General features: G+C 38.7%; 1 long non-coding RNA gene across 1 annotated transcript in view; it reads left to right on the forward strand.

The window, feature by feature from the left end:
* The window catches only part of LOC150051895 (uncharacterized), a 34,624-nt gene extending 16,417 nt beyond the window's left edge, over positions 1 to 18,207 (forward strand). The window contains exon 3 of the long non-coding RNA XR_016538459.1: positions 18,119 to 18,207. This is a non-coding gene — a long non-coding RNA (uncharacterized LOC150051895). The remainder of the gene's footprint in view (positions 1 to 18,118) is intronic.
* Positions 18,208 to 18,875: the final 668 nt, after the last annotated feature.

Raw genomic sequence — 18,875 nt, forward strand, 5'->3', positions numbered from 1 at the left:
CTTAAAATAATGTTGCTACCACTGATTATCACCTGAAGCTTTATTACTTTTAAACAACATGAACATTTGTCCCCATACAGGAAAGTTGTAGGGCAAATTAAACCTGTCATATCATTTTGCTTATTAAATGTATTTATATTCCACCTCTTTCCAAAAAGGAGCTGAGGATCTTATAATAGCCACATACAATCTTGTTAATAAAAAAAGATAGCCTTGTTAATGAAAAGAAAAAAAAAGACTGGTTATGTTTTCTTCCAAAGAAAGCAAAACTGTTTACTCAGTATTTCTTTATTGGCATTCTTTAATGTGGGAATTTTTTACAGCTTTTCAACTATAGCTCCTAAGAAGGGATTCTGAACTCACAATCTGCAATTTAAGGGTAAAGTAAAAAATACAATATTATTTAAGTGATTGTTTTACATTAAGTTCTTAGATTAATTTTTTTAATTTAAGCCTCTGGGGGCAAGTATTATTCTATTTAAACCAAAATTTGATTGAGTTGTATTTAGATCATCAGTAACTTTTGTTAAGCAATTAGTAGACTTTAAATGTCTCAGAATAGGGAATAGTTCAATAATGTTTGAGAATCATTATTATCCATCTCAGAGCTGCAAAGTTTTTATTTTTCCTCACAATTGGTCTTTATACAGACCTGTTCACCTCAGCTTCATTGTTTCAGCTTCCACTGGACATGAAGCTTGAAAGCCAACATGGGAATGCATATTCCATCAGAAGAGACTTATTTAACTGTAAACCACCAGTACATCACCTTTATAATAACATTTTTTAATGCTGAAAAACGAGAGAGAAGGAAAAGTAGGAGAGGCATAAGAAGAATAAGAAGATTATAAGGAGAAGGAGGAAGAAACAGAAAGAGGAGAAAGAAGAACAGTAAGAAGAGAAGCAGTCCAGTGTTTCTAGCTTTTGTACTAAGAGAACCATAGGAAAAAACTTAAATTGGAGAAGCAATATAAGAATTTGTTCATCTATTCACTCATCCATCCATTTATTTACTCAACAGGCATTGAGCCTGCTTTCTGTAGAATATTGAGGAAATTAAAGGTGGAAGGTACCAAGTTGCCTGAGGCAATTCTTTCAGGTCAATTATAGACCTTATTTTATCCACAGAGCACAAGATCACAAGCTACCTTCCATCTGCTACTCAGAAATGTAGTGGATGATGATAATGCTTAAAGAATGAAAAATCTTTTGTACCATCTAAGGTTATCACTTCAAAAAAACACCTTAAAAGTTATGTTTTCTGAAGATCTTGAAGAAATAAAGTGTTCTGTCCAAAGCAACACAGCTAACTGATGATGGAACTAGGACAAGAACTCTTACAGTATCTTCTGTTCTTTAAAAAAAATAGATTAGGGCATTATATTTTCACCAGTGTTAAGTACATTTTTAGTACAGCTGAATTTGTTTGCTTATTTACCTTAATATCACTTTTTAAGGAATATTTTTAAATGAAATGCATAAAACACAATAAGATAAAAATAAATAAGGGACTCTAGAAAAAAGTAAGCAAATTTGGTTGAGAGTAGATAGCCTCAGGAAACTGAATACATCCATAAGATTCTATACAAGTGTGAAAATCAATCAAGGAACTCTCTATCAATCAAGGAACATCATATCCAAATAGTCTAGATTCCTGAGACAAATAAGACTGTTCCTGGTCCTCTGTCTCAGTGGCAAGTCCTCCTGCAGATCTTTATAAATAAGCATTGCTTTTATTGACTCAAGAGAAGATCTTAGCAGGTTGGCTCTTAAGTCTTTCTCAGAGACACAGTGACTGTGATACATGAACCTGTGGAAGCATCTAGACAAGAGGCCAGAGAACGCTCTGGTCCTGCTTTTTTTGTTTCATCCAGAGACTGTACTTATCACTAAGAGGAATAACCCAGGACTTGCTTTGATTAGGATCTTGCAGTGATCCCCAGAACTTGATAAGTGTCTTCACATTTCTGTGCAAGCTGTATGCTTAAACTTTAGTTTTATAATAAGGACTGAGCAATGGAACATTTAAGGCTATAAAGGTCATAAATTCTGTCAAAGATTTAGAGAACAAAGAGTTGGTATTACTGAAAGTTTTTTATGGTGACCCAAGTTGTGTTTCATGAAAATTGAAGTGCTTTAGAAGAATATGTGTCAGAAAAATATTCAGGAGAACAAAGGCAAAATAATCTTCTACATATTTGGTTTCTATGAACTGTGCCCTGTCCTCTTCTCACCATAGGTAATTGGTAATTTATAGTATTCTGAAGCTCCCCAGTGCCTAAGGGGGTGTAGCATAAATGTTTTTAGTAATTGTTAAGATTATGATGAAATAGGCCAGGAGCATGGACTAGTGGTAGAGTGCTCGCCCAGCACGCCCTAAGCTCCGGGTTTGATTCCTTGGTACCACATACAAAGAAAAAGCTGGAAGTGGTACTGTGGCTCAAGTGGCAGAGCACTAGTCTTGAGCACAAAGAGTTCAAGGATTGTGCTTAGGCCCTGAGATCCCTAGGCTGGAAAAAGAAGGAATAGGAGGAGGTGGAGGAGGAGGAGGAGGAGGGAGGAAAGGAAGGAGGGAGGGAGGGAGGGAGGGAAGGAGAAGGAGGAGGAGAAGAGGAGGAGGAGGAGGAGGAGGAGGAGGAGGAGGAGGAGGAGGAGGAGGAGGAGGAGGAGGAGGTTCTTCTGATTCCACTGCAGCATGCTAGGGAGCTTTGTAAAAGCCCTACATGAAGGGTGTACCTAAGACCACAGACTTGTACAGAGAAAGGAAAAAAATTCTATGTGTCTACACACATACATAGAATCTGTGGATCCCTAGTGTCAGTGAGGGGGAGATAGTGAAGAAGACTGGTAAAGGAATGGGGAGCCTGTGTTGTGGCAGATAGCAATACTATTAGAAAAACCCTCAGACATACTGCTTCTTTGCTATATTTTGAACATCATCCCTCCAGCCATGAGATACATAGTACTCTGAGATCCACTTACCCTGGCGTTTACTTTACTGCTGTCAAGGAGAGACAGGAAGAGGAAGAGTGAACAATTAAAGAGACAATGAACTCACATAGGAAGGTTTAACGGTGGGGGAGAAAGGCAAAAGGGAAAGGAACTCCTCTTTTCAAGTCTACCTTTGATGATGGATGCTTGATTCTAAGAGGATTCTCTTTTATACCAGCCCTGTATTTATGTTGAGTGGAGACAACCTGTGTCTCCCAAGTACACAAGTCAGGATCTTCAGAATACACATGAAAGAACATTTGTGCCTTGGAGTACAGAGGACCAGAAAAGATGAGAAATAAGTTCTAGCTTTTCTTAGACTTTCTGAGTCTGAGCTGTGCATGGCACAGCTCCAAACACCTGGGATGCAGGTCTCTGCCAGGGAGAGGTACCAAGTAAAGAAACTTGCCCTGCAGAAGGATCTGCATTGTTCTCTTTAGGCTCAAGCAGATGGAGATAGCCTTTCTGAAAAAACAGACTTGTAAGCAAGAAAAGAGTACATTTCCATCTTCTCCATGGTCCCCCAAAGACCAAAAACTGACCACACAAATTAAAAGTGGTTATTTTTAATGGAAATTGATTATGAGCCCATGAAGAAAAGGCTTGTTTATAAAGCAAGAAGGTCAGTGTGGCAGTATAACTCAGTCATGCTTTGTAAATGAATCAACTTCTCACTCCCCATTGTATATAATGCAACTTTAACATAGCTCATTAAAACTAAGACTTTAAAGATCAAGTCTAAACATTCAGGTATCTTAGTTACATTTTTTCATTACTGATCAAGCCTCAACTACCTAATATTGGGAATTTGTGTAGGAAGAGAAAAACTGGCATGGAGAAAAATTAGTAGATAATAATTATATGTTAAAAATGCACCATGATCATCATCCATGGTCATAAAGGAAATGCAAATAAAAACAACCCTATGATACCACCTTACCCCAACAAGAATGGCCAAGATTCTGAACTTAGACAATGACAGATGCTGGAGGGGTTGTGGAGAAAAAGGAACCCTACTACACTGCTGGTGGGAATGTAAACAAGTTCAGCCACTCTGGAAAGCAGTGTGGAGGTTTCTTTTTTTTTTTTTTTTTTTGCCAGTCCTGGGCTTGAGCTCAGTGCCTGAGCACTGTCCTTGGACTTTCTCAAGGCTAGAGCTCTACCACTTGAGCCTCAGCACCACTTCCGGCTTTTTTCTATGTATGTGGTACCGAGGAATCGAACCCGGGTCTTCATGCATGCTAGGCAAGCACTTTAACCGCTAGACCAAACTCCCGGCCCCTAGTGTGGAGGTTTCTTAAAGAACTGAAAATAGACCTTCCCTATGATCTGGCCACACCATTCCTGGGCATCTACCCTGAACATCATAAACCAGGATATGATAAGGATACCTGCTCAGCTATGTTCATGTTCCTTTCTGTACTATTCACAATAGCCAAGTGATGTAAACAGTCCAGATGCCTACTGAAGATGAATGGATTCAAAAAATGTATATGTATATATACATATATATATACACATATATATATACAGTGGAATTCTACATAGCCAACAGTCAAGATAAAATAATGACATTCACAGGCAAGTGGATGAAGCTAGAGCAAATCATGCTGAGTGAGATAAGTCAAGACCAAAGGAACAAAAGGTGCATGGTATCTTTAATATATGGCTATTAGATCCAAATAATACAAGCTCAATGACTCAATATTTGCATACCCAATGCTATGAACATGATATTGAAAACATAAACACAACTACATAGACATAAAAATTTATGTCTCTATAGACATAATGTTTTATTACATAGATTAATATATGTCTATGACATATAAACCCTCAGCCTAATTTTAATTATGTTCTAAAATCTAAGCGCCAGTGATTGTATATAGAGATTCCCTTCTTGAATACTTGTTTGTTAAACACGTCATTTGAAATATGATGTAAAAATCAATGTTAATAAATTCTTTAAAAATAAACAATGCACCATGAGATAAACCCTAACTAAAGGTGGCTACTTCATTGCCTTGCACTGTAGATTGGTAGTGCTAGACAAAGTCTAAGAATTGCCTGATGGACATTATAACCAATTAAAAAAAATTCTCAGAGACTCAAGTCAAGCCATTTTATTGAAAAGGCTGGAAACAGTGGTTTAAATCCATTATTTGTGAGTGGAAAAATAATTTTGCAAATTGCAAAATAATAAAAAAAATAATTTTTTAGTCCCCTGGACATTTTCCTCTTGGCAGTAATACTCTTCAGTTGTCTGGCCTCATAAAGGGAGGCTGTTTAGGGGAATTATTGGAGGCTTGGAACTTGGAGCAAAGAAGAAAAGAAAAGGAGTCCCACACTCTGAAGGTCTAAAGATGTCAGTAGTGAGATTAGAAAATTAGACTGCCTGACTATAGCATAGTTTCCTTTTGTAGAATGATAGCCTTGGGCTACATGCAAGTACCTATTTCAATAAACAAAATGTTAGAAAAAAATAATATGTAACACAAAGTAAGAATCATTTATGAATTAGTCACTTTACATATTAAACATAAGACTGTTTTGCATTCTTATTACTATCAATTAGTTTGATATGTCCATATATGTAAATTTTTATAATAACTATTCTAGAGAATAGTTAATGTTCCCATTTTATAGGTAGAGAACTAAGCTAATAGAAAGAATTACCAGCCTAATACCACATATGCATGAAGTGCCAGATCTAGAACTCAAACACAAGTCTAATTCTTTTGCCACATGCTGCAGTCTCTGAGATGACCAAGAGTCACTGACGTGAGTCAGTTCAGAATGGACCTTTGTAATTTTTTGTTGATTCATTCATTCAAGTGGTGTCTGACTTGCCTAATTGCCTAATTCAGGCCTGAACTGTCTGAATTGCCTAACACACTAATCAACATCATAGACTATGAGTCAAATTGAAGATCTACCTACCATGTGCCATCTTGTTGATCTTGGTAGATTCATTAAACTTTGGGTTTGTGATTTATAACTAAGATATTGTGATGGAACCTAATTTATTGTAGATTAAATAAAATGCTCACATATACCACCACCTTGGTTTTATGGGTTGATATAGTAAATACTCAATAATTTTATGTTGATAGGGGTGATAATGATGAGATCAAATAATACTACTGGCATAGAGATGTCATTTCTCTACTAGGAAAAGCTGATGTAGAAAGACTAAGATAATGGCTAGAGATCTTTGAATCCTCAAGTTCCTAAGGATCTGTAGAATCCTCTATTCCTCATCTCTGGATATCAGTGGAACCACCAACAAGGTAAACATTAATCAATGAGCTCAACCACTAGTTATCCACTGGCCCTTAAACATAATAGTCTTTGTCTTCCCCTGGATCTGGCGAAAGAAGGCAAATCTCACAGTATCAGGGCAGGCAAATACTCTGATGACACAATGGAGGCATTGTCCAGGCGTGTATAAACCCTGCACTACACCTTCAGCTTTTCCCACAACAGTGCCTTTCTAGTGCCCTTGCCCCTTATTTAGCTACTGACCCTCCAGATCATGATCAAATGAGGACACAGGGCCTGTTCAGGAGACTCCTTCCCCCAGCCTTCAACCAGATGTTTGGCACCATGAAAAGAGTCACAGCCATAGTTTCCTTTCGACAATTTAAGAAACTAATTTTAAAGGATGTGTCACCCTGGGTGTAGAAAACAAGTTGCCATAGATTTTCACAAGCAAGTATTTAGAACTCTGGGAAAGAATTCTGGAATGGAAGGGGGTACAGATCATGGTTATGTTTCCAAAAAAAGTCTTCTTCTTGCCTTGCACTGATCTGTTGACCCTCTTCTAAAATCACATTGCCAGTTGGTTGCTCTGTCCCTTATTCCAGTGCTACTCTAGAAACCTCAAAAGCATCTCTCTATCAGGGTATGAGAAAATCTAGACATAGAAACAGCTTCTGCAGCATATGGCTATTATAGGTCCCTTCTACTTACAGTTTAGGATTTCACCAAGAGTAAGAAGAGCTGGGTGAGGGCTTATAAGTTTAGCTCTTTCTTACCTCTGTGTTCATTTGCACATGATGCTTTTGTTAAAATGATATAGTATTTTTATTTGCCATGAAATCTCCATTCTACAACTTTAATGGGGTTCAGATGGTTTACCTGGTAGGTGAACTTCCATAAACTCTTCTAAGCCATGGCCTAAATTAGAAATACTAATGCCCCACAATGGCACAACAGCATAAAAATTGTATTTCAAAGAAAGGGCTAGGCTATCGATGTGAAAAGAATAACATTAAAGAATGGTTGCTGTAATGCTGGATTTTTTCCTCCTAGTCGCCTATACTTGGCTTCCACATCCGCACATAATGTGAAGGGTTTATTTAGAAATCCATATGGGGAACACACTGATGTGACTTTCTTCCTGCTACAGTGTTGAATGCATAGAGACCCACATCACTGGGCAGAACTTGTGAAGGCTGGTGGAGATGGAGCTTTAGAACGATAGCAAATGATTTGGCCCAGCTACTGCTTATCTCTATACTCATATAATGGTAAAGCTGGTTCTTTGGCCCTGAGGAAACTTCCAAAGTTTTAGAGATAGACATTCTGTACTTAAAGGAGTGGAAAGTATTTGTATGATTTGTTGACTGCTTTTTAAAAATCAAAACACTATGAAATAGAGCCTCTTACAAAATCTTCCAACTAGTTACTACTTAGTTACTATTATTGTCTCCATTATTTGAGGGAAGAGAGGTACAGAATTGTTAATTAGAGTCACCAATTGTTAAATAGTGAAGTTAGCATTCAAATGTGCTCCACTATCCACTGTGCCTTGATATGATACTAATATGACAGACTGTTCATACTGTCTTTTCTGTTCATGAACAGATATTATATTTATTTGAAATTACCCTGCCCACATTCAAAAACTTGGAGCAGTAACACCACTCAGTTAAGACTATTTCAGAACTGAGAGAGATTAACGTTCAGGACAGGTCAAACTTCTACCTTAAGATATTTGATTTGGAGTAACTATTGTTAGGTCAAAGTGGAAAAAGGGCCTGTCTTCAAGATCTCATTGTATTGTATATGTCCAGTTTTGCTGCTAAAGCTTATTCTTCCATTTCTTTGGTGAAATGACAGTGTGGGTTAGCAAGGTATTCCCAGTGGCATTTATAGCATGAGCTACTAGGGATTTCAATAAAAGAAAATAAAGGATAAAAGAGAGTGAAGCTTAGTGGCACTTACCATCACAGAAGGCAGAGGGAAAGATACCACAACATTCTGCTTTTCCAGTATATCAGGAAGCACAATGAAACTAATTCAATGGTCTTTAACTGGATCTGACTGGATCTGGTTAGAGAATATTCCATGTGTGTTCATCCATGCTGAGGAAAATACATAAACAATTTCAGGTCAGTTCTCTCCTGTTTCTTAGCATGTGGTTCCTTTTATTTGATTCCTATCTTACCAAGCATACTTAGGACCATGACAGTTTGATATAACCTTTTTATCACCTTAAACACAGAGAGGGAAAGAGTGAAAGGGAGGGGGGCATACATACACTCTATTCAAATTACTCAAAGGAAGTAACTTAACTTACAGAAGCAATTTAACTGATTATGTGCAACTATGAGCATATATCTGCCATCCAAACAGAGTGCTTCCCTGAGTCCTATGTGAGGATAAGCAAAAATAGAGTTCTCTAGACCATGGCAACGTAGGAATTATCATTCCAAGCTTAAACTTTTAGATATTTGGCTTTCTCAATGTGATTTCCTGTTTTGCAGAAAAGAGCTTGAAGAAATAATAATAAAAGGAGGCTTAGAATCATTTCTGTCCAACAAGTGGCTTGTTCAAAACAATTTAATGATTTAAGTGTAAATGAATCAAAAGCATATGGATTAGATTTCCTTTAAAATACACAAGATTTTTAAAGGAGGGAGAGTAGAATGAAGAATTTCCCCAAATTTAGTGCTCCTTGGAATTGCCTTTTCTAATGTGATTAAAAGAAGAACAGAGCGAGCAGGGTTACATTCACTTTGAACCACGTTTGGCTAATAGGAGTAGAGTAGGAAAAAGGTTTCTAACAACTCCTTTAAAGAGGAACCAAACTTCTCCTTGGGCATCAACTAATTCATCCCAACCAGCATTTTTGATGAGTTAAGTGTAAATGAATCAGTAACATACGGATTGCATTTGAAATACACATGGGATTTTAAAATGAGGGGAAAAAAAGCACTTGGTAAAGTATGTCTGGGATTTTGCCAGACCCATAATGTTAAAAGAAATAGTTTAAAACAATTGATGAAGCCCTTGCAAACCCTATCAGCCTTTCCAGGCAGGGCAGAAGTATAGCTGTGCTCTACTGGTATATCCAGTCTAACCATCTCCCTTTTCTGCATGGGATCATCCAAGGTCCTGTGTAGTACCCAGGTGACTCCTTAATTTTAATATGGGATTTCTTCTATACACAAAAAAAGAGCAAGTGCTGAATAACAAAGGAGTCTGACTTAACCTGTCTTTCATGAGCACATGAAAAAGAGTACATTTGGCTGCTTGGAAATTTGCTTCCCTAAATCAATGTAGAGGGAAACTGAATAGAGATTAGAGCCCCTCCTTCATTGGAATCTTCATCTTACACTAACTTCTCAGTTTCCTCATTTGGCACTTGAATAGAATAAGCTGTGACTTGGTATGGTACTCTTGCCTGCTTAGATCCCTACCTTTAAACCAAGGGGTCCCACCTGTCACCTGCATGGATCTTATCATCACCACAGACTGCCACATTTTGAACCGTCTGTCTAAATGCCACTACTGAGAAGTAATTTTTCCATTTTGCTATTCATTAGAAACTGCCCATAGAAGAGTAACATAAAAATATTGAGTCAACAGCATGTGAATGGAAAGGAAGTCTATTTTCATTCTCTATCATCTGAGCTCAGGGAGCTCTATAACTCCAAATGAAGGTTGCTGGCATGTTGAACCTCTCTCAGAGAAGCCTATTTTTCCATGTCTGGGGATCCTACGTAGATTCAAATCTCAGTAAGTGAATCAGTAATCTTAAGGGTCCAAAATGTATTTCAAGGTAAAGAGATTCTCAGAGCAGAATCAATGGAATTTTCTACATCAGAGCCCTCCAAGAATCTAATGATACATTAACAAATGTTTCTCAAATAGTAGTTGAAAAGGTGCTTCTGAGAATCATGTTGACAGAAGTTAAAGAGAAACGAGAGGGCACTCTATTCCCTAATGCAACATTTGACTCCTTAGACTGGAGATCAGGCCCCTTCCTTCATCTGGGAAATTGTGCTCATTTGGGGCCTACAGTCATCTAGCCTGTTTAGTTTAAGACCTCTACAGTGACGTCAATGATTTTGATCAGTAGCAACCACCTAAACATCTACTTTATATTTCAAGAAAATAAATGTGTATTGTCAGTGCTGCTTAAAGAGCTTAAGGGAAATTTTATTATTTCCCTGCTCTGTTTTAGAAGGCAGAATGGTGAGAGCTGAGGGGGAAGAAGTGATTACTTATTAGAGATCTAAATAAAAGCTCAAATGTTACTCTTCATGAAGGGGCTTTCAGCCACCATACTCCTGTGAGTCTTTTATCAGAGTAGGTGAGAAAGCATTTCCTCTCTTAGCATTTGAAAATAAGCTTGCTATATACACTTTTACAAAGGAGAAACAGTGTAGGCAAATGCCTGGAGAGAATGCCCTGGAAACAGTCTGGCATTAATGAAAATGTGGAAATAAGATAACAAACTCAGAAGAACCATTTCCAAACAACCTGTGACCTTTTTTAAAACAATTTCTTACTGCCACACCCCTACATAGAACAGTAACACAACAAGATACTTTTCACAAGCCACACAATAGGATCCAAATTACAGAAGGAGGAAGAACAGTTCCTCTTTTATCTGATGCCTGCTCCCATTGCCAACATGTCAGTTAAAGTGCTGTTGTCACAGTGAGAAGCCTTTGAAATATATTTTGTCCATGACTTACGTATATTAGATACTCAAAGGATCAACCAGCAGCTGACTGGCTGGGCACCGGAGCTTGCATATTTACTTAATTTTATTTCCGGAAAGCAAGCTAACAAGGGGCACTTAGGCCATGCAGTGGGGGCCAGTCTGAAACAAGAGGGACAAGTTCACAGGGCCACTGCTGACATAAGATCGATAGGCCATCCTGGGCCATGCAGCAAACAGTTTACATAGGTGGCCTGGGTACTGGATTTAAATGAAATGCAAACGACTGGGAGACTTCCCTATAAAGCAGACTTGATCTATATTAGGGAGCAGGCTAATTATAGGGCTTGGCATATATGGAATCAAAGTGAAACACTATATAGGACTAGAGAGTGGTAGTCTTTTATACCAGGGTGGTCTGAAACCAGGGTTTAATGTATGTACAATATACAAACATTTTTGACAGACCATTAACACCTATAATCTTGTAAATATTTGCAATTTTCTAGATCATAAATATAGCGGCATAAGCAGTTCTTTCAGAACATCATTTATACACCATTAAAGGTTAATTTACAAGTTAGTACCTTATAGAAAGAAGATATGTGGGCTCCATGCTTGCTTTCTGTAAGGAGACGAGTGTCTCCAAAAGCAATTTGTTGCTCTCCTGTGGGGTCCTATTCAAAGTATTATTTAAATTCTTTTCATCAGCTCAGGTTCACAGCAAACTTAATCTTCTGGTTTCTCCCCCAGAAACACAGAGAGGAAAGAAAGACCCAATGTCTTCAGACCACACTTGGAAGCATCCAATTATTTATTTGCGCAATTGCTCTGGAAACAATTCTCATTTGTCATTGTCCTTCTGATACCTGCTGTTGAACCCTAACTTGCATCCTATACCCAAAGGGCTTCCAACAGTTCTAGACTTAAAGACCCCTAGGAAGGGCCAACTTACCATGAAAGGCTGACCTCTGAGGCTCCCATCACGCGATATTCCACATTTTGTAAAGATCAAAGAGTGAGAGAAAGACAAGAGACAGTGTTTTGTTCAGAACAATTTTCTTCCCCCAGTCAGATAACAGAAAAGTACCACTAAAGATAATGAGGGAAAGCCAGGATCCTATAGAAACTGTCCATAAATTATGAGGACCAAAGGATGCTGTAGCACCCTGGGAAAAAGGTTGTTAAATGTGGGTCAGATCCATGATGGGAAAGCCACAGAATGAGGTCGAATGTCCACAGAGGGTTTGTGTTGTCTCCGAAGAAGCTGAACTATGTAACTTATTCAGTATGCTGGAGCCTCGTTTCCTCTGCAGAGGATTCCATGGATATCATTGCCCCTTTCTGCTGAAATATGAACAGCTTGGCCTGCTGGCTGCACGCCGACCTGGTCTGGCACTGGCATTTTTTCATGCTTCGTAAGCCTACTCTGTCTCTTAGACCTCCCAAACGTTTAGGATTCTCAGTATTTTCCAGCAATCTGGTTTTCAGGAGCAATTTCAAAAAGGGTGCAGTCTACAAACACTGGTGTTCCCTCCTTTACTGTTGATCTGGGAAATTTCTCAGGCAAATTGAGTCTCCCCTCTGCTCATCAGCCCTCTGAAAGTCAATCAACGAGCCCTCAGGGTAGCTCTTCCCATGTCTGCAGTCTTCAGCACAGTGTGGTGAGTAGACTACTGAACTTGGAGTCTGGAGGTCTGGGTTTGTAACCCAAGTCCTGCTTCAATCTGGTTAGAAAAGTGGCTTCTACTTGAGCCTTTAGTTTTTCATTTTTTAAGTGACTACATTGTACAATTAATAGGATGGCCTCAAAATTCTCTTCCATGACTCATCTGTCTCCCATAATTCTTCTCACTAGGGACCCACAAAGCCTCTTAATAAGACTCTCTCCCATCTACCAATGTTTTGTGGGTTCTTTTTTTTTTTTGAAGTAAACAGAATAGTTCTCTTCTAGCCATCCAGCCTTGGCCTTACAATCTGTTCCTTTTTACCATATTTCTGTGCTGTTGTCATTAAAATTGAAGCCCTACTCAACAGTTTTTACAACTTCTTTCTCTGCTCCCCCTTCCATCTCCATGTTAACTTAAGATTATTAAAAATAATACTAATAAATGCTACTATAAATTCATGAGTCCTGTGAGAAGTACCGATCACAAATAATCTGAGAACAAATCCAAAATCTGAGAAAATGTTTAATAAAGCTGGAGTTTGTGGTATGCCTGGGAATTTGGAGATCTGAGTAAGACTTCCCCAGATTACAGGCTAAGTGTATATGTGGAGTAATCAGCCATTGGACATAATGGTTGATGAAGAAAGGACACACAGAGACAAGAAGAGTAAATATGCTACAGGCCTTTCTCTGGAACAGCAAGAGTAGAGTCGAATAAGTACTGTTTTATCTGAGTGTGGGGAGTATTATCTGAGTGTGAGGTATAGGAACACAACCATGTTGAACCCTGTGATGTTTATTATTCCTTTAATTTCTGATTATTGTACCAACACTATATTCAAGATCTACTCTGAGATAGTTCGATTAACATAGAAATGTAATCCCTTGGCCTCCAAAACACATTTCTTGTCGACCAGTTCGAGCCCTTCTCTCCTTTTTCTCTTTATTCCCAACAAAATCACCCTTGTCCTTCATGCCTTTACTCAGGGTCCCATCTCAGATTTCTCCCAGAGCAGTGAATATGAGTGCTAACCTACTCAGCAGGGTGGTGGTTTCTATTAGTTGACTTGTCAGCTATCCCTTTCCTAAACTTTGTCCCTCTCCATATAAACTGAGATTATCCAAGGGAACATATCCTGGTATGTGGCCTATTCACTAAGCACATTCCTACCAAGTACTTTGATTTTATACTATACCCTTGGTTTTTACTAAATGCCAACAGATAAAACAGCCACAGGAACAATGTCTCTGTTTCTCTGAATCTCCATGCATTATGTTATCCAACATCTTAAAAAATTATGATCATTTCTAATCACATGATTTTAAAGCAAATTCTTTGCATATCTTAACTAAATACTTTGGTTGCATTTAGTATCTAATAATAGCCAAAGACTCAAGAATGTCGGACGAACGTTCCTTTAATAAAGTAAAGGATTTGCGGTGGTTTTCTCTACTTCCTGTCCTTGTTATCAAGTAGCTCTGTGCTTGGCCTTTCACTTGACTGTCACTGTTTTGCCTATCCTAGTTTTCAAAGATCTTCCTTCCTCCCCATCTTCCATACTCCATTCCAGTTCTCTTCATTTTGTATCTCCATTCTTGTTACTCTTGCATCTCCATTGCTTTATATAAGGAAGAGAGATTAAAATAATAACTGACTTTCCTACAGCAATGTTAAGTTCACAGGTATCTACTGGGAAAGCAGACTTATTACATAGAGACCAAACCAGATGCACCTTGCTTGCTGGGGATGTATGAATTATCCTACTTCATTTACAAGTTTATCTTGCCGAAGAATTCAGAGTCCTACATCTTGCTACTCACATTTACATGGTAGCACTTTCCTCTTGCTTGTAATATTCTCAAAGGTTTTGTCTGTTCATCTTGCCTCTACTCAAGCTGTGAGCTGCTCAAGACACAATCATGCTTTCTCTTTATTTTGCCTTTGGAGCTAGCACTCTGTACTCATTTTGTCAGTCTGCAAGCTTCTCTTGATTATCTATTTTACCATGAATGGTTCTAAGCCCTGAGATTAAAAACATAAATAAAAGCATAATGGGCTAGCTGTGGAGTACAGCAGGAAGTACCTGCTTAATGTATGTCAGGTCTTTGTAACACACACACATGTGCGTACACACATATATGTACACGTGCACACATAACAGATATTCAAGTATACATGTATACATTGATATAGAAATATAGATGTGTGTATATATGTATACACACTCATACATATATACTGATATATAAACATTGATAAAAATGCTTTATAACAACAGAATCAAATTCCTTATAATATTCCAACTGCTGAAAAAAATACACCTTTTTCCCTTAAGCCCTGGGCATCAAACATTTCTGATGAAATGTTACAAAATCTGAGCCCACATGACCCTCAAATTTCTCAAATGTTGAGAGAGAGGGAGGGAGGGAGGGAGGGAGGGGGGGGAGGAGAGAGAGAGAGAGAGAGAGAGAGAGAGAGAGAGAGAGAGAGAGAGAGAGAGAGAGAGAGGAGGAGGAGGAGGAGGAGAGGAGAGGAGAGAAGAGGGGGGGGGGAGAGAGATTAACAGGAAGCTTTCTAAGCTCTAAAAGTTCCAGAGTTAAGTCATGATGGCCAGGAAATGTGCCCAGGAAGAGATGCTGTCTGTAAATTCTTTCCTCATTATCTCATTTCAACTAAGATTTTTACCCTACCTCTTCCTCTGTATACAAGTAGAAAACACAAATTCATTTCACATCTTAGATGTTAAACACACGATTTTGCCTTCATTTTACTTAGTGGGTGCACCGAAATTTATACAACCCTCCTGAACACTTTTTAGAGGCAGGTTAGGAGGGTAAACACTGTCTCCCATCTTACAGATGAGTAAGCTGAGCCAGTGATAGTCATGTTCACTTGCCCAAGGTCACATGGCTTCTACAGGTTTCTCACTGTCACAAGATGGGGCCTTCTCTCAGTGAGATGAGACTGCAACACAGCCTAAAATACAGAGTTGGCTCCCGCTGGCAAAAGTCTGAGCCTCATGTGAACAAAGTCTGTGAACTTCTTAGGATAAGTCAAAAAAGCTTTGGTGAAGCATAGTTTTAACCACAGCATAACAAGGCCTTTGGCAAGAAAACAAGGAATACCAGGAACACAGTGTCTGCAGGGAAAGTACAGAGCATATATCAAGCAGCTCTCATGGGCTGAGGATGAAAGAAATGAGAGCAAGGGGAAAAAAAAATCACACTAGTTTGGGGCCCTCTGCTCTGTGAAGTTCCCATTCAGGTCCTTACAAAAACCCCAGCCATGCTTTTCCTTGTTCTCCAATCCTTTCCTTTCATTTATAAACCCAAGTGCCTGGAAAGAGAAGTCACTGCACATGGTTTTGACTCTTTATACTTTACTCATCAAGACCTATCTCATGTCAAAAATCTTTCAGAGCCTTTGGGTTTTTTTCCCTTTACAGAAGCCATTGAAAGCCTTATTAAAAACAAAACAAACAAACAAACAAAAATAGGCACCCATGGCGCATGCTTATGAACCTATAACCCAGGATGCTGAGATCCAAGAACCATGGCTCAAGGCCAGCCAGGGCAGGGAAATCCATGAGACACTTACCTCCAATTGAGCACCCAAAAAGCTGAAAGTGGGGCTGGGACTCAAACGGTACAGCATTAGTCTTGTGCAAACAACAAGCCCTCAGGGACAGTACCCAGGCCTCACGTTCAAGCTCAAGGATCAGAAAAATAAATAAAAATAAAAAGATTTGGGCCTATTCATGCTTGAGTTGAGTACATGACATGAAGTGAACCACCTATGATTATTAGCAGAGTCAAGCTTTACTATGTATCATTCAGAAATTTCAGACAGCTAAGCTTGGCAAGATATCCAGGCTCAAGGCAGGTAAGGATGCAAGCTTAAAGCAGGTTTCCTTTTCTGCCTGCGCTAAAAGAGTACAGGAAAGGAACAAGATTAACATAAATGCTAGCTCAAAAGGAGCTAATCCCTTCAAGGAAGGAGTGTTATCTATATGGTTTGTAAGTCAAACTATTTATATTGTTCTGTTTTCATTGCTGTAACAAAATGCCTATGGCAAGGGTAGCCTGCAGAGAAAATAAGTAGATTTAGATTACATTCTGGGAAGCTAAAAGGCCAACATTGAAAACAGGTGGTCCTGCCTGTTCAGATTCTGGTGAGGTCTCAGGGCAGATGGCATCAAGTGGAAAAAGCATGTATGAAAGAGATCATGATCACATGTAAGACAAAAAGCCACAATGATTCAGGAGCCAGGTTGGTCTTTATTTAAAAAAAACAAAAAAACAAAATAAAACCCTACTTTTGTAGAAACTAATCAAAGTCCCAAAAGAAATACACTAAGACCAGCACCTTCAATTACCCCCATTGCCCTGTTATATCCATCTCTCTAGTGGCTCTGCTTCTCCTCTTTACCCCTTCCAGCTCCACCACAAGTCAAGGCATGCTCCTGCATGATTTGTAAACATTCTATGCATTTCTGGAGAAATTTTAATAATAAAACTCCAATTCCAGGTCTGGAGTATGATGTAGTGTAGTGGTAGAGTGCTTGCTTGCTTAGCATGTGCAAAGCCCTGGGTTCAAATTCCCTAGTACCACAGAAAAGGCCAGAACTAGTGCGGTGGTTCAAGTGGTAAAGTGCCAGCCTTGAGAAAGCTCAAGGACAGTATCCAGGCCCTGAGTTCAAGTTCCACGACTGGCCAAAAACTAAACAAAACAACTCTAGTTCCTTGTCATTGCGAGAATATTCAACATGACCAAACCTTGCCTGTCCATACGTATCAAACGTTGACTCTTTGGCTTATCAGTGTCAAGTTTACTGTCAATGTCAGTTTACAGTATTGAAATATTTTGCCTTCAAACAGTCATCTAGTGCATTATTCCTAATAACATCTTCCCTTATCAGTCCAGCTACAGTAATTCAAATTTTTCTTTTTTTTTTCAGTGTTTAACTAGTTTCTACTTACCATTTTCCTTCAGTGTTCAGCTAGTTCTTTTGTGCTTAGGTTTTTTGTTTTTGTGGGTCATGGGGCTTAAACCCTGAGCCTGAGCACTGTCCCTGAGTTCTTCAGCTCAAGGCTGAAGCTCTACCACTTGAGCCACAACACCACTCAGGTGCTTAGTTTTGTCCACAGCATTTACTCCTATCTGACATCATTTCAATTGTGTCTTTTTTATACAAATATTTCTGTTAACCTTACCAGAGTATAAGCTCCAAGAGGCCAGAAACTATTCTTTCTAAATCACTTCTGAATGAATCTCTAGTACCTAGAAAAGCATCTCACACACAGCAGTGTCTAAATTCGTTTTACTCATCTTGAGATTTGAACTCTCAACCTTGAACTTGCTCAGCTGACTTGCTTAACTAGCACTCTACCACTTGAGCCATGCTCCCATCCCAACTTTTCCTGGTTATTTCAGACAAGTATTCTTCTAGACTTTTTTTTAAACCTGAGCTAACTTCAAATTGTAATCCTCTGGGTTTCAGCTTCCTGAGTACCTAGGACTAAAGGTTTGAGACACCAGAAATGAATGAAGAAATGACCAAGGAGTTTTGTCAAAGCTTGAAAGAAATCACTGCAGGCAAGAGAATATTTTCATATTATCTCTAGTGCTTCTGGTAAGGAGTTAGTAAAAGTTTTCCATGGTGTAACCTTTTCGAAAGAACTCTACAAACAAGAACCAAGATCAAGTGAGGATTTCTATGCCCATATTGTTTGTCAGCATGTCTAATAAAGGTGACTAGAAACTTTTACCTTCCACCCTTAAGAGAACAATAATTTATCAAGCAAATATCAAGAGATAGACTGGTTCTTTGTGGGCACAGTAGCATATACCTGTAATCCCAGCATTAGGGAGGCTGAGATAGTAGGATATCATCCAAGTTCAAAGTCAGCCTAGGCTACTGTGAGACTCTAGAGAGAGGGAGAGACACAGAAACCAGAGAGAGATGCCATAGAGATAGAGACAGAGATAGAGATCAAAATGGGTTATCTATCAATAATGAAATCCCCTTTAGACAGCTTAGCCATACCAACCTTAAGATGATCAAACTGATCTGGATCTTACACTAAGAATTTAATCTTATCTAAATGCTCCTTTGCCCAGCCCTCAAACAAAGAAAAATATAGTGAAATCCTGCAAGATAGTACCCAAAGGAACAGTTCCTTCTCAACTGCTCCCACAGTCATGCCCTTGGACCTGGATTTTCCCAAATCCCCAAATTAGGTATTAACTACATGTTT

The sequence above is a fragment of the Megascapheus bottae genome, chromosome 17 (assembly GCF_031878675.1).
Source record: "Megascapheus bottae isolate mThoBot1 chromosome 17, mThoBot2.hap1, whole genome shotgun sequence".
In the NCBI taxonomy this organism is placed as follows: domain Eukaryota; kingdom Metazoa; phylum Chordata; class Mammalia; order Rodentia; family Geomyidae; genus Megascapheus; species Megascapheus bottae.